Source organism: Molossus molossus, unplaced genomic scaffold (assembly GCF_014108415.1).
Source record: "Molossus molossus isolate mMolMol1 unplaced genomic scaffold, mMolMol1.p scaffold_m16_p_2, whole genome shotgun sequence".
Taxonomy (NCBI): Eukaryota; Metazoa; Chordata; class Mammalia; order Chiroptera; family Molossidae; genus Molossus; species Molossus molossus.
The window spans coordinates 111,811,707-111,825,482 of record NW_023425355.1 but is presented as its reverse complement, the minus strand read 5'-3'; positions in this window follow the sequence as shown (position 1 = coordinate 111,825,482).

Genomic DNA, 13,776 nt, shown 5'->3' with positions numbered 1-13,776 from the left:
ATTCTCAATAGAAACATTTTAGGCCAGAATGAACTGATATGGAGTATTCATCCTAATGAAAAGTAAGCACCTGGAACCAAGACTATTATATTGAAACATGCTATCACTTAAAAATGAAGGCAAAATAAAGAGCTTCCCAGACAAAAAAACAAATAAACAAAAAACAAAACAAAACAAAAAAACTAGAGGAGTTCATTACCACCAAACCAGCATTACAAGAAATGTGAAAAGCAGTGCTTTAAAAAGAATAATAAATAGAGACAGAGGGAAAAATGGGCAGAAAAAAAGGCAATAAATAATAAGCTATGAATAATAACCTTAAATGTAAATGGATTAAATGCCCCAATCAAAAGGCATAAGGTAGCTGAATTCATAAGAAACCATGACCCGCCCTGGCCAGTTTGGCTCAGCGGTTAGAGCATCAGCCTGCAGTCCAGAAAGACCCCAGTTTGGTTCCCGCTAAGAGCACATACCTCGGTTGCAGTTTGTCCCTGGCCCTGGTTGGGTCGTGCAGGTGGCAACCACTCGATGTGTCCCTTTCACATTGATATTTCTCTCTCTCTTTCTCCCTCCCACTCTATCTGAAAATATGGAAAAATGTCCTCAGGTGAGGATAACAAAAAAAAAAAAGAAAGAAACCATGACCCCTCTATATGCTGTCTACAAGAGACCCACCTCAGAACAAAAGATTCATGCAGGCTGAAAGTGAAGAAATGGAAAAAAATATGCAATGCAGATGAAAATGGAAAACAAAAAAAGCTGAGGTACCAATACATATACTTGACAAAATAGACTCAAAACAAAACAAAAAATGGCCATAAAAAGAGACAAAGAAGGACACTACATAATAAGAAAAGAATCAATCCTTATAAACATATCTACACCCAATATAGGAGCACTTAAATATATTAAAAAATTTTGGTGTACTTTCAAAGACAGATTAATAGAAATACAGTCATAGTAAAGGATTTTAACCCCTACTGTCATCAATGGATAGATATTCTTGACAAAAAATCAACAAGGAAACAACAATCTTGAGTGACACACTATATTGGATAGATTTAATTGATGTTTGCACAAAATTTTATCCCCAAACTAAAGAATATACATTCTTCTCAAGTGCACAGGGAATATTCTCAAAGATAGAGCATATGTTAGAACACAAAATGAGTCTAAACAAATTCAAGAACATTGAAATCATTCCAAACATCTTGAATTACTATGGCATGAAACTAGAAATAAACTACAACAAACAAACAAACAAATAAAAAAAAAATAAAACAACCACTCAAAAACACACCTCACACATGGAGGCTAAATAGCATGTTATTAAATAATGAATAGGTAAATAATAAGATCAGAAAAAATAATAAATTGCCTGAAAATAAATGAAAATGAACATATAACACCCCAAAATTTATGGGACACAGAAAAAGAAGTCCTGAGAGGCAATTTCACAGAATTACAGGCCTACCTCAAGAAGCAAGAAAAATCTCAAATAAACTATCTAGTTTTACATCTAAAACAACTAAATAAGAACAAGAACAGCCCAAAGTAAAAGGAAAAAAATAATAAAGATCAGAGTGAAAATAAATGACATAAAAACTAAAAAAAAATACAAAAGGTCAATAAAACTAAGAACTTGTTCTTCAAAAAGATAAACAAGATTGATGAACTTTATTTATTCTCATCAAGAAACAAAGAGAGAGGATAAAAATAAATAAAATAAGAAAGGAAAGAGGAGAAGAAACAACTAACATCAATAAATACAAAGGATTATAAGATAATACTAGGAACAACTATACAACAATAAAGTGGACCACCTGGACATAATGGACAAATTTCTAGAAACATACAATATTCCAAAACACAATCAGAAAGATTCAGAAAACCTGAATAGACCAATAATAACTAATGAAATTGAAGCTGAAGAAACAAAACAAAACAAAAAGAAACAAACAAACAAAAATCCTCCCAGCAAACAAGAGTCCTGGACCAAATAGCTTCACTGGCAAATTTTACCAAACATTCAAAGAAGAACTACCCATATCCTCCTCAAACTATTCAAAAAAATTCAAGAGGAAAAATACTTCTAAGCTCTTTTAATGAGGTGTGCATTATCTTAATTCCAAAACCAGATGAAGACACTATAAAGTAATAAAATTACAGACCATTATCCCTGATGAATATAGATGCTAAAATCCTCAACAAAATATTAGCAAAGTGGATCCAGCAATTTATTAACAAGATCATACACCACGACCAAGTTGAAGTTTTTCCAGGGATACAAGGTTGGTATAATATTTGCAAATCAATAAATATGATATATTACATAAACAAAATGAAGGAAAAAAATCACACAATCATATTAATACATGTAGAAAATCTTTTGATAAAATTCAGCACATATTTATTATAAAAACTCTAAGCAAGACCAGCTGCTATGGCACAATGGTTGAGCATTGACCCATGCACCAAGAGGTCACTGGTTTGATATCTGGTCAGGGAACATGCCTGGGTTGTGGGCTCAATCCCCAGTAGGAGGTATGCAGGAAGCAGCCAATCAATGGTTCTCTTTCACATTAATGTTTCTATCTCTTTATCCTTCATTCCTCTCTCTCTAAAAGTCAACAACAACAACAGCAAATATATTTATGACATCTCAGCAAAGTGGGAATAGAGGGAACATACATCAACATAATAAAGGTAGTATATGAAAAGCTTACATCCATTATTATACTTAATGGACAAAAACTAAACTCATTTTCCTTAAGATTAGGAACAAGACAGGGATGTCCACTTTCACCACTCTTATTCAACATAGTAGTAAAAATTATAGCCAGAGCAATCAGACAAGAATAAGAAATAAAAGGTATCAAAACTGGAAAGAAGAAGTAAAATTGTCATTATTCACAGATAACATGATATTCTACATAGAAAACCCTAAAGATGCCACACAAAAAGACTACTAGATTTAATAAAGGGATATGGCAAATTAGCAGAATACAAAATTAATATCCAGGAATTGGTAGCATTTTTAGACACCAATAATGAGCTATCAGAAAGAAAACTATCCCATTAATTATTGTAACAACAACATAAATAAGGTACTTAGGAATAAATGTATGCAAGGAGGTAAAAGACCTCTACATGGAAAACAAGATGACATTAAAGAAAGAAGAAGGTAGATACAAACAAGTGGAAGCAGATACCATGTTCATGGATTAGAAGAATTAACGTTTTTTAAATGTTCACATTACTCAAAGAAATTTATAGATTCAACACAATTCCTATTAAAACATTGATGGCATACTTCATAGATCTAGAACAAATATTCCAAAAATTTATATGGAGTCAAAAAAGACCCCAAACAGCTTCAGCAATCTTAAAAAGTGAAAACAAGTGGGAAGGATCACAATACTAGGTATAAAACTATACTACAATGATATTAAAATCAAAGCAGCTTAGTTTTGACACAAGGACAGGCATACAGATCACTGGAACAGACTAGAGAGCCCAGAAATCAACCCACACCTTTATGGTCAATTAATGTTTGACAAAGCAGGCAAGAGCAGACAGTGGAGTAAAAACAGTCTCTTCAATAAACGTTGGGAAAATTGGACATGTACAGGGGAAAAAGGAAACTGAACCACCAACATACACCATACACAAGAAGTAACTCAAAAGGGATAAAATAATTAAATGTAAGTTGCAAAACCATAAAAATCCTAGAAGAAATGATAAACAATAAAATGTCAGACATTTCATGTAACAATATTTTTGCTGATATATCTCCTAGGGAAAGGGACACAAAGGGAAAAAATAAACAAATGAGACTACATCAATCTAAAATGTTTCTGCACAGCAAAAGAAAACATCAACAAAATGAAAAGGGCTTACAGTATATAGGAGAAAATGTTCACCAATGATACATCTGAAAAGGGGTTAATTTCCAAAACGTACAAAACACTCATACAACTCAACAAACGGAAGACAAGTAATCCAATTTAAAAATGGGCAAAAGACTTGAACAGACAATTCTCCAAGGAAGATATAGGGCTGGCCAATAGACATATGAAAAAATGCTCAACATTCCTATTCATCAGAGAGATGCAAATTAAAACAGCAATGAGGTATCACCTCACATCTGTCTGAATGGCTGCCATCAATAAATCTACAAACAACAAGTGCTGGCGAGGGTGTGGAGAAAAGAGAACTCCAGTACACTGCTGGTGGGAATGCAGACTGGTGCAGCCACTATGAAGAACAGTATGGAAGTTCCTAAAAAAATTAAAATTGAAATTTCCTTTTGACCCAGTGATCATCCCACTTTTGAGAATATAGCCAAAGAATACTGAGACATTAATAAGAACAAATATATGCATTTCTATATTCATAGCAGCATTATTTACAATAGCCATGATTTGGAAACAGCCCAAGTGCTCATCAGTACATGAATGGATAAAAAAACTGTGGTACATTTACACAATAAAATATAATACAGTTGTAAATATAAGAAACTCTTACACTTTTGGATAGCATGGATAGACCTGGAGATTATTATGTAAGCAAAATAAGCCAGTCAGAGAAGGACAAATACTATGTGATCTTAATTATATGTGGAATCTAATGAACAAAATAAACTGACAAACAAAATAGAGCCAGAGGCATGGGTAAATAGAACAGACTGACATATCTTATAGGGTAGGGGGTTGCAGGGACTACATAAAAGAAGGTGAAGAGATTATCTAAAGAACATATATGGACACAGACAATAGTGTGTTGAAGGCCAGGGGAGGGGTCAGCTGGGGCTAGGTGGCCAAAGGGAGGAATAATGGAGGACATCTGTAGTAGTGTTAAAAATAAGAAAAAATAAGGCAAGGAAAGTGTTCATTCTGCTAAACAAAATGACGTGTTATACATGTATTTGAAAGCACTAAAATCAAGTAGTAATGTTTACTAAAATTAAAAACTATGTAGATAAATCTCCTTTTTAAATTATTTTTATTAATTCATTTTTGATACAGATGTTTCTCCTTTTTCCCCATTGACACCCTTCTCCCAATCCCCTCACCTTGGCCTGTCCCCAGCATTGTTGTCTAGGTCCATTGGTTATGCATACATGCATATAAGTTCTGTGCTTTACCTCTTTCCTCCCCCCCACTCCCTCTTCTGAGGTTTGTCAGTCTGTACCCTACTTCTGTGTCTCTGGGTCTATCTTGTTCATCAGTTTATTTTGTTCATTATATTCCACAAATAAGTGAGATCATGTGATACTTATCTTCCTCTGATTGGCTTGTGTTGCCTAAGATAATACTCTCCAGGTTCCTCCATGTTATCTTAAAGGATAAGAGCTCTTCCGTTCTTACAGCTGCATAGTATTCCACGGCTTTTGTATCCACTCAACAACTATTGATGGACATTTGGGCTGTTTCCAGATCTTAGCTATTGTAAATAGTGTTGCTACAAACATCAGATTACATATATTCTTTCTGATTGGTGTTTCAGGCATCTTAGGGTATATTCCTAGAAGTGGGATCACTGGGTCAAATGGAAGTTCAATTTTTAATTTTTTGAGGAAACACCATAGTGTTTTCCATAGTGGCTGCATCAGTCTGCATTCCCACCAGCAGTGTACTAGAGTCCCCTTTTCTCCACACCTTTGCCAACACTTGTTGTTTGATGATTTATTCATGGCGGCCATTCTGACAGGTGTGAGGTGATACCTCATAGTTGTTTTAATTTTCATCTCTCTGGTGATTAGTGATGTTGAGCATTTTTTCATGTTTCTTGGCCATTTGTATGTCCTGTTTGGAGAGGTGTCTCTTTATGTCTTCTGCCCATTTTTTAATTGGGTTCTTTGTTTTCCTTTTGTTCAGTTGTATGAGTACTCTATATATTTTGGAACTTAACTCCTTATCTGATGTATCATTGGCTATAAAGGTCTCCCATATAGTGGATTCCCTTTCCATTTTGATAGTTGTTTCACTGGCTGTGCAGAAGCCTTTTAGTTTGATGTAGTCCCATGTGTTCATTTTTTCCTTTGTTTCTCTTGACTTAGGCATTGTATCAGTGAAAATTCTGCTCTATGTGATGTCTGAGATTTTGTTGCCTACATTTTCTTGTAGGATTTTTATAGATTCATGAGTCCCATTTGAGTCTTTTATACATTTTGAGTTTATTCTTGGGCATGGTGTAAGTTGGTGGTCTAGCTTCATTTTTTGCATGTAGCTGTCCAGTTTTGCCAACATCATTTATTGAAGAGGCTGTCTTGACTCCACTGTATGCCCTTGCCACCTCTGTCAAATATTAATGGAGCATATTGTCTTGGGTCAATTTCTGAGTTCTCTGTTCCATTCCATTGATCTATATGCCTGTTCTTGTGCCAGTACTGGCTTGTTTTGATTAAAGTGGTAGATAAGTCTCTTTTCTAGAACATGTGATTTTTCATTAATCACATATGTTTACATGTAGAAAATAATGCATACATAATTCTATGGTTTAGACATTTCATTATTTCACAATGGTTTTAATTTTATCAATATATTTTAATTATGTTTTTAATTAAATAACTTTAAATTAAACTATTAATTAAACTATGTGCTACTTTTCTTAAAGAAATTATTGTTTCTGATATATACAGCTGTTAAGGGTAGACAGTTTTAAATTTCATTTGATCTTTTTTTTTAAATTATTTTTTCAGTTAAATTTAATTAACAATATTTCTCGGCAGAAAATGTTGGATGTCTGTCTTTTTATGGTATCAAAGTCTCACCAGGATGCAGATGGCATGCTTAAATTACAATATTCAAGGAGAGTTTAACAAAGAGTTTATCTACAAAGATGTTGGTCAGGTATAGGGAAGTCAGAAGGGATTACACAGTACCAAAGGCTTGTAACAATGGACAAGGACAACAAAGCCAGGGACAGGGTGGAGGTGGGGGGGAGAGTGTCAATGGGGAAAGAAACCAGACACATCTGTAACAAAAATCAATTAATTAAAAATAAAAAAATAAATAACTAAATAGTTTCTCTTTCTGTGAGTTCATCATTGGTATATAATAATGCCATTGATTTCTTGACATTAAGTTTGTATCCTTCTACTTTACCAAACTAATTTATTAAGTCTAGTAGATTTTTTATGTAGTCTTTAGGGTTTTTTATGTATAATATCATGCCATCTGTGAATAATGGTAGTTTCACTTTCTCCTTTTCAATTTTGATCCCTTTTATTTTTTCTTCCTGTCTGATTTCTGTTGCTAAGACTTCCAGTACTATGTTAAATAAGAGTCCTGAAAGGGACATGTTTGTCTTGTTCCTGTTCTTAAGGGAAATGCTTTTAGTTTTTTTTCATTGAGTATGATGTTAGTTGTCGATCTTTCATATATGGTCTTCATTATGTCGAGATATGATCCATCTATACCCAAATTGGTGAGCACTTTTATCAGAAATGGATGCTGGATTTTGTCAAATGCTTTTTCATCATCTATTGATATGATCATATGATTTTTATCTTTCATTTGTTTATGTGGTGTATCACATCTATTGATTTGTGAATATTGTATCAGACTTGCATCCCTGGGATGAATCCCACTTGGTCATGGTGGATAATTTTTTTGATGTGTTGTTGCTAGTATTTTGTCCAGGATTTTGGCATCTATGTTCATCAGGGATATTGGCTTGTAGTTTTCTTTCTTTGTTGTGTCTTTTTCTGGTTTTTGAGTTAGAATTATGTTCCCTCATAAAACAAGTTTGGAAGTCTTCCTTCTTGAATTTTTTGTAATAGTTTGAGAAGAATGGGTGTTAGCTCTTCTTTGAATGTTCAATAAAACTGCCCCGTGAAGCCATCTAGATCTGGGCTTTTGTTTCCTGGGAGAGTCTTGATTGCATCTTAAATTTCCTTAATTGTTATTGGTCTGTTAAAGTTTTCTATCTCTTCCTGGTTCAGTTTTGGGAAACTATGTGTTTCTATAAATTTGTCCATTTTGCTTAGATTGTCGAATTTGTTGCCATATGATTGTTCACAATATTTGTTAATAATCCTTTGTATGTTTGTGGTGTCAGTTATTATTTCTCCTCTTTCATTTCTGATTTTGTGTATTTGGGTTCTCACTCATTGTTTCTTGGTGAGTCTAGCTAAGGGTCCACCAATCTTGTTTATCTTTTCAAAGAACCAGCTCTTTGTTTCATTGATCCTTTGAATTGTTTTTTTTTTTTTTTTTTGTCTCCATTTATTTCTGTTTTGATCTTTACTATTTAGTCCTTCTACTTTCTCTGGGGTTTTATTTTTGTTTGATTTCTAGTTTTTTAAATTGTGAGGTATATATATATATATATATATATATATATATATATATATATGTATTGTCTTGAGGTAGGCCTGTAGTGCTATGAACTTCTCTCTCAGAACTGCTTTCACTGCATCCCATAGATTTTCTGTTGTGTGTTCTTTTTCACTGGTTTCCAGGAAGTTTTTAATTTCTTCCTTGACCTCCGTGGTAACCCAATCATTGCTCAATGGATGCTGTTTAGCCTCCATGTTTTCAAATGTCTTTGCATGTTCTTGTCATTGATTTCTAGTTGCATGCCATTGTGATCTGAGAAGATGCTTGATATTATTTCAATTTTCTTAAACTTGTAGAGACTTAGTTTGTGTCTTAACATGTGGTCTGTCTTTGAAAATGATCCATGTGCACTTGAGAAGAGTGTGAATTCTGCAGTTTTGTGGTGTAATTCTCTGTCGATATCTATTAAATCCATTTTATCTAGTGCTTCATTTAGAGTCTGTATTTCTTTGTTAATTTTATGTCCAGTGAATCTATCCAGTGATGTCAACGGGATGTTGAAATCCCCTGCTATGATTCTATTGGTGTTGATTTCTCCTTTAAAGTCCTCCAAAAGATTTTTAATATATTTTTGTGCTCTTATATTGGGTGCATATATGTTTACCAATGTTATAGTATCCTGTTGGATAGAACCTTTCAATAATATGTAGTGGCCTTCTTTGTTTCTAGTTATGGCCTTCGTTTTGAAATCTATTATATCAGATATGAGCATTGCTACCCAGCTTGTTTTTCCTTTCCATTTCTTTGGAATATTTTTTCCATCCTTTTAGTTTCAACCTGTGTGTCTTTTTTTGTGAGGTGGGTCTCTTGTAAACAACATATATGTGAGTTATGCTTTCTTATCCAGTCAGCTACTCTGTGTCTTTTTATCTGAGCATTCAAACAATTTACATATAAGGTAATTATTGATTATGTACTTATTTATTATCATTTTTGTTTAGTGTGGTTATATTTTCCTATTTCTTCTACTAATTACAGCAGTCCTTTTAACTTTTTTTTTTTTTTTTTTTGCGGTGCTGGTTTGGTGCTAATATATTCCCTTACCCTTTTTTTTTTTTTTTCTGGGAAGCTATTTGGCCTTCTATTTTGAATGATAGCCTTGCTGGGTAGAGTAGTCTTGGATTCAGATCCTTGTTTTTCATTACCTTGATTACTGCATGCCATTTTCTTCTGGTAGTGTTTCTGTTGAGAAGTCAGATGATAACCTTATGGGGTTTTCTTTGTAGGTAACCTGTTGCTTATCTCTTGCTGCCTTTTGGATTCCCTTTTTGTCTTTAATTTTTGGCATTTTAATTACTATGTGTCTTGGTGTGTGCCTGTTTGGGATCTTCTTAGTTGGGGCTCTCTGTGCTTCTTGAACTTAAATGCTTTCTTCTTTCACCAAGTTAGAAAAATTTTGTGTTACTATTCTGTAACCCTTGCTCATTTTCTTCTACTTCGAGGACTCCAAAGATGTGAATGTTATTATGTGAATGTTATTATGTTGTCCCGCAGTTCTTTCAAGCTGTCGTCTTGGTTTTTAATTGTTTTTTCCTTTTAGTTTTCTGATTTGTTGATTTTTTGTACCCTGATTTCTAAATCACTGATCTGGTCCTCTGCTTCCTCTACTCTGCTGGTTAGTCCTTCAATGTTTTCTTTATTTCTGCTATGTCATTCTTCATTTCCACTGTGTTGGTTTTCAATGCTTCTATATCTTTACTCATGGTGTTAATGTCGTTACTCATGTTGTTGAGCTTCCTCAAGATCATGGCTCTGAACTCTACTTCTGATAATTTGCTTAACTACATTTCAGTTCTCTCATCTTCAATAGATGTCTCTTGTTCTTTCATTTGGCATTTGTTTTTTAGTTTCACAATTTTGGCTATCTCAATGGGTTTTGGAGCCTACCAAATTTTCCCTGTGGGTGTTGGTGTTCTGCTGTTTATGGCTCCCTCTACTGGGTTTGGATGAGCGTGGGAGGGCCCACATTAAACACCACTGTCAAGTCTTACTTTCCTGGGTAGATTTGCAAGCCCAGGAAATATTCCGTTATTCTCTAGCTTTTTGCCTGGAGTCTATTGGTCTCAGTAACTCAGGGCTTGGAATTTAGCCCTGGTGTTCTGCATAAAAGGATTCCCAATGGGTGGGACATATGCTGGTTATTAATGATCCTCAATTTGCATTTATTTGCCTCACCTGGAAAGGGCTGAATCTTTGATGGAGGGGCTGCTGCTTTTTCCCACAGCTCTGGGAAGGAGCAAGCTGGCCAACATCCTTTCTGGCCACAACTCAGCAAAAACTTTGAGCACCCTCCAAATACCTGATGTCCCCACAGAGTGTCCCGCCCACCCTCACTCTGCCGGAGCCCCAGGTGAGTAGCTGTGGCCAATTCAGTGCTCTGTTGTGGCCCTCTATGCTGTGGAGCAGGCTTGGTATTTTAACCCCGAGGGTGCTGCTCACAGCTAAGACTGCTGCTGTCCGTGGGCTCCTAGCCCACCACCCTCCAGCACCTTGGCAGACCCTACCAGTGTCTCTGGTTATATGATCCTGTCCCACTGCTTTTCTGTTGCTTTTTTCTGACTATTTGTCCTTTTTTAGTTGTAATTTCTGTTTGGTCCTTGGAGATGCTCTGTGTAGCTGCCATTACTCTATGGCCATTTTAATACCATCTGTTTGTTAAATATTGTTGAGTCCCACATGGTCAATGGTTAGGATTCCTGATAAGATTTAAGAATAGTCGACATGCATATAGAGTTTACTCAAAAACTTAAAAATAAAACTGCTTTATTAAATCCCATTTCTGGCAATATTTCCTAAGAATTCTGAAATACTAATGCAAAAGAATATATGCACCCCTATGTTCCTAGCAGCGTTATTCACAATAATCAAGATCTGGAAACAGACCAAGTGCTGATCAGTAGATGACTGGATAAAAATCTGTGGTATATTTAAATACTATGTGGCCATAAAAAAAAAAAAAAAAAAAAAAAAAGAACTCTTACCTTTTGCTACAGCATGGATGGACATGGAGATTATCATGCCAACTGAGATAAGCCAGTCAGAGAAAGACAAATACAATATGATCTCATTCATATGTGGAATCTAAGCAACAAAATAAACTGATTAACAAAATAGAACCAGAGGCATGAAGACATGGAACTGACAGACAGTTCTCACAGGGGTGGGGGGTGGTGGAAGGGATTAGCCAAAGAACATATATGCATAACCCATAGACACAGAAAATAGTGTAGTGTTTGCTGGAAGGAAGTGGAGGTAAGTACTATGTGGAGGTGGGCAAAGGGGGATGAACAATAAAAAAAATAGTTGGAATAAGTACGATATCAGTGATCTGGAAACATAGAAGGCTGTTATGAATGCCTGTGAAGGCCCGGCTCTTATGGCTCAGTGGCTGAGCATCAACCCATGCACCAAGAGGTTGCTGGTTTGGTTGCCAGTCAGGACACATGCCCAGGCTATGGGCCAAATCCCCAGTGGGGAGAATGCAGAAGGCAGTCAATTGATATTCTCTCTCATCGATGTTCCTATCTCTCTCTCCCTCTCCCTTCCTCTCTCTCTAAAAATCAATAAAGAAAAAATAAAACATGTGATGTTTGAAGTTAGTATTTAGGGTATTCCTCATCACAATTTTATCTGAGTAATCAGAAGTGCAATATATGATGATTTCTAAAAGAATGAGCCAAATTCTGGGTAAAATGATTAGCAAACAACAAGAACACCTAGTCTACCTCTAGTTCCTATAAGTAGCATTTTAAGAGGATGCAAAGGAGGTGTTCTTCTGAGGACTCAGCTTGATTATCATTGAAACAAAAATTTAAGGAACTTGAAGAGATGAAGTAAAAGTTAGGAGGAATTTTTCTTATGACAAACTATGAGCTTCAAAGGATGTGGGATTGAGGATCAGGAAAATGTGGGTGACGAAATCAGACTTGCACATGTACAGAGCTGAACAGGGAGAAAGTCTAGATGATGATGTATTACCTGAGAGATTTGTATTTCTGGTAGTAACTAATAAAAACAGGTATAGGAGAGAGTTTGATGGGATGAAAAAAGAAAAGCGTTTAGTCCTAAAATGGTCTCTTAGAAGAAAGTAAGTGATCACTTCTATTGAGGCTAATAGTTGATATCAATGGCCCTGAAAATGTCAAGCTGTGTTGTAGATATTATCTTACCTGGAGCATGCTGAGCCTTGTCCACATATTTTATATACTATAGAGACTTGTGTTAGGCTCAGAAGAGGCCACCAGAAACTGGTGGTGTTTAGGCCTACATTAAATCCTGCTTTGGCTATTGGTGTTGTGGCCAAGGAATAAGGGTAGTATTCCTAGGCCTTCTTGCTCAGACTTTCTCTTTGAGTCCCAGGCCCCCATGTCCAACTTCTACTCAACTTCTTAATTTCAATGGAGATTTCAAAGATATCTCAAATTCAACAAGTTTAATAAAGCACTCATAAACTTCAAACATTACCACCCCAAATTTCATCCTCTTTTAGTCGTCTCTAATATTAAATAGTACAAACCAGAAATTCAAGAGTCATTTTTACTATACATGTAAAATCAATTACCTAGTCCTGCTGACTCTATTCCCACAGTATACACCAATATATCTACTTTTTCCAGTTCTTGTACAAACACTCTTTACAGATACTTCCCTGGAACAACCCATTATCTATCCTCTATTCTAGTATAACAACTTCTCAACTGGACTTGCTCCTTCAATTTTTGCTCCTAATGTAACTACCAGATTTGATCTTTTGTTAAAGAATAGTTTATTGATGTCAGTTGTTACCTCTCCTTTTTCATTTCTGATTTTGTGTATTTGGGTTCTCTCTCTTTGTTTCTTGGTGAGTCTAGCTAAGGGTTCATCAATCTTGTTTATCTTTTTGAAAAACAAGCTATTTGTTTCATTGATCCTTTGAATTGGTTTTTTGGTCTCTATGTTATTTATTTCTGCTCTGACCTTTACTATTTCCTTTCTTCTACTTGCTCTGGGGTTTTCCTTTTGTTTGCTCTCTAGTTCTTTAAGTTGTGAGGTTAGATAACCTATTAGAGATTTTTCTTGTTTTTTGAAGTAGTCCTGTAGTGCTATGCACTTCCCTCTCAGTACTGCTTTCACTGCATCCCATAGATTTTGTGTTGTTCTGTCTTCATTTTCATTGGTTTCCAGGAGGATTTTGATTTCTTCCTTGACCTCCTCGGTGACCCATTCATTGTTTAATAGCATGCTAAACGCTCAGCAGTGTGGGAATAGAGGGATCATATCTAGACATAATAAAGGCCATATATGGAAGACCTACAACCACCATCATACTCAATGGGCAAAAACTAAAACCATTTCTCTTAAGAACAGGAACAAGGCAAGGATGCCCACTTTTGCCACTCTTATTTAACATAGTACTAGAAGTCTTAGTCACAGCAATCAGACAGGAAGAAAA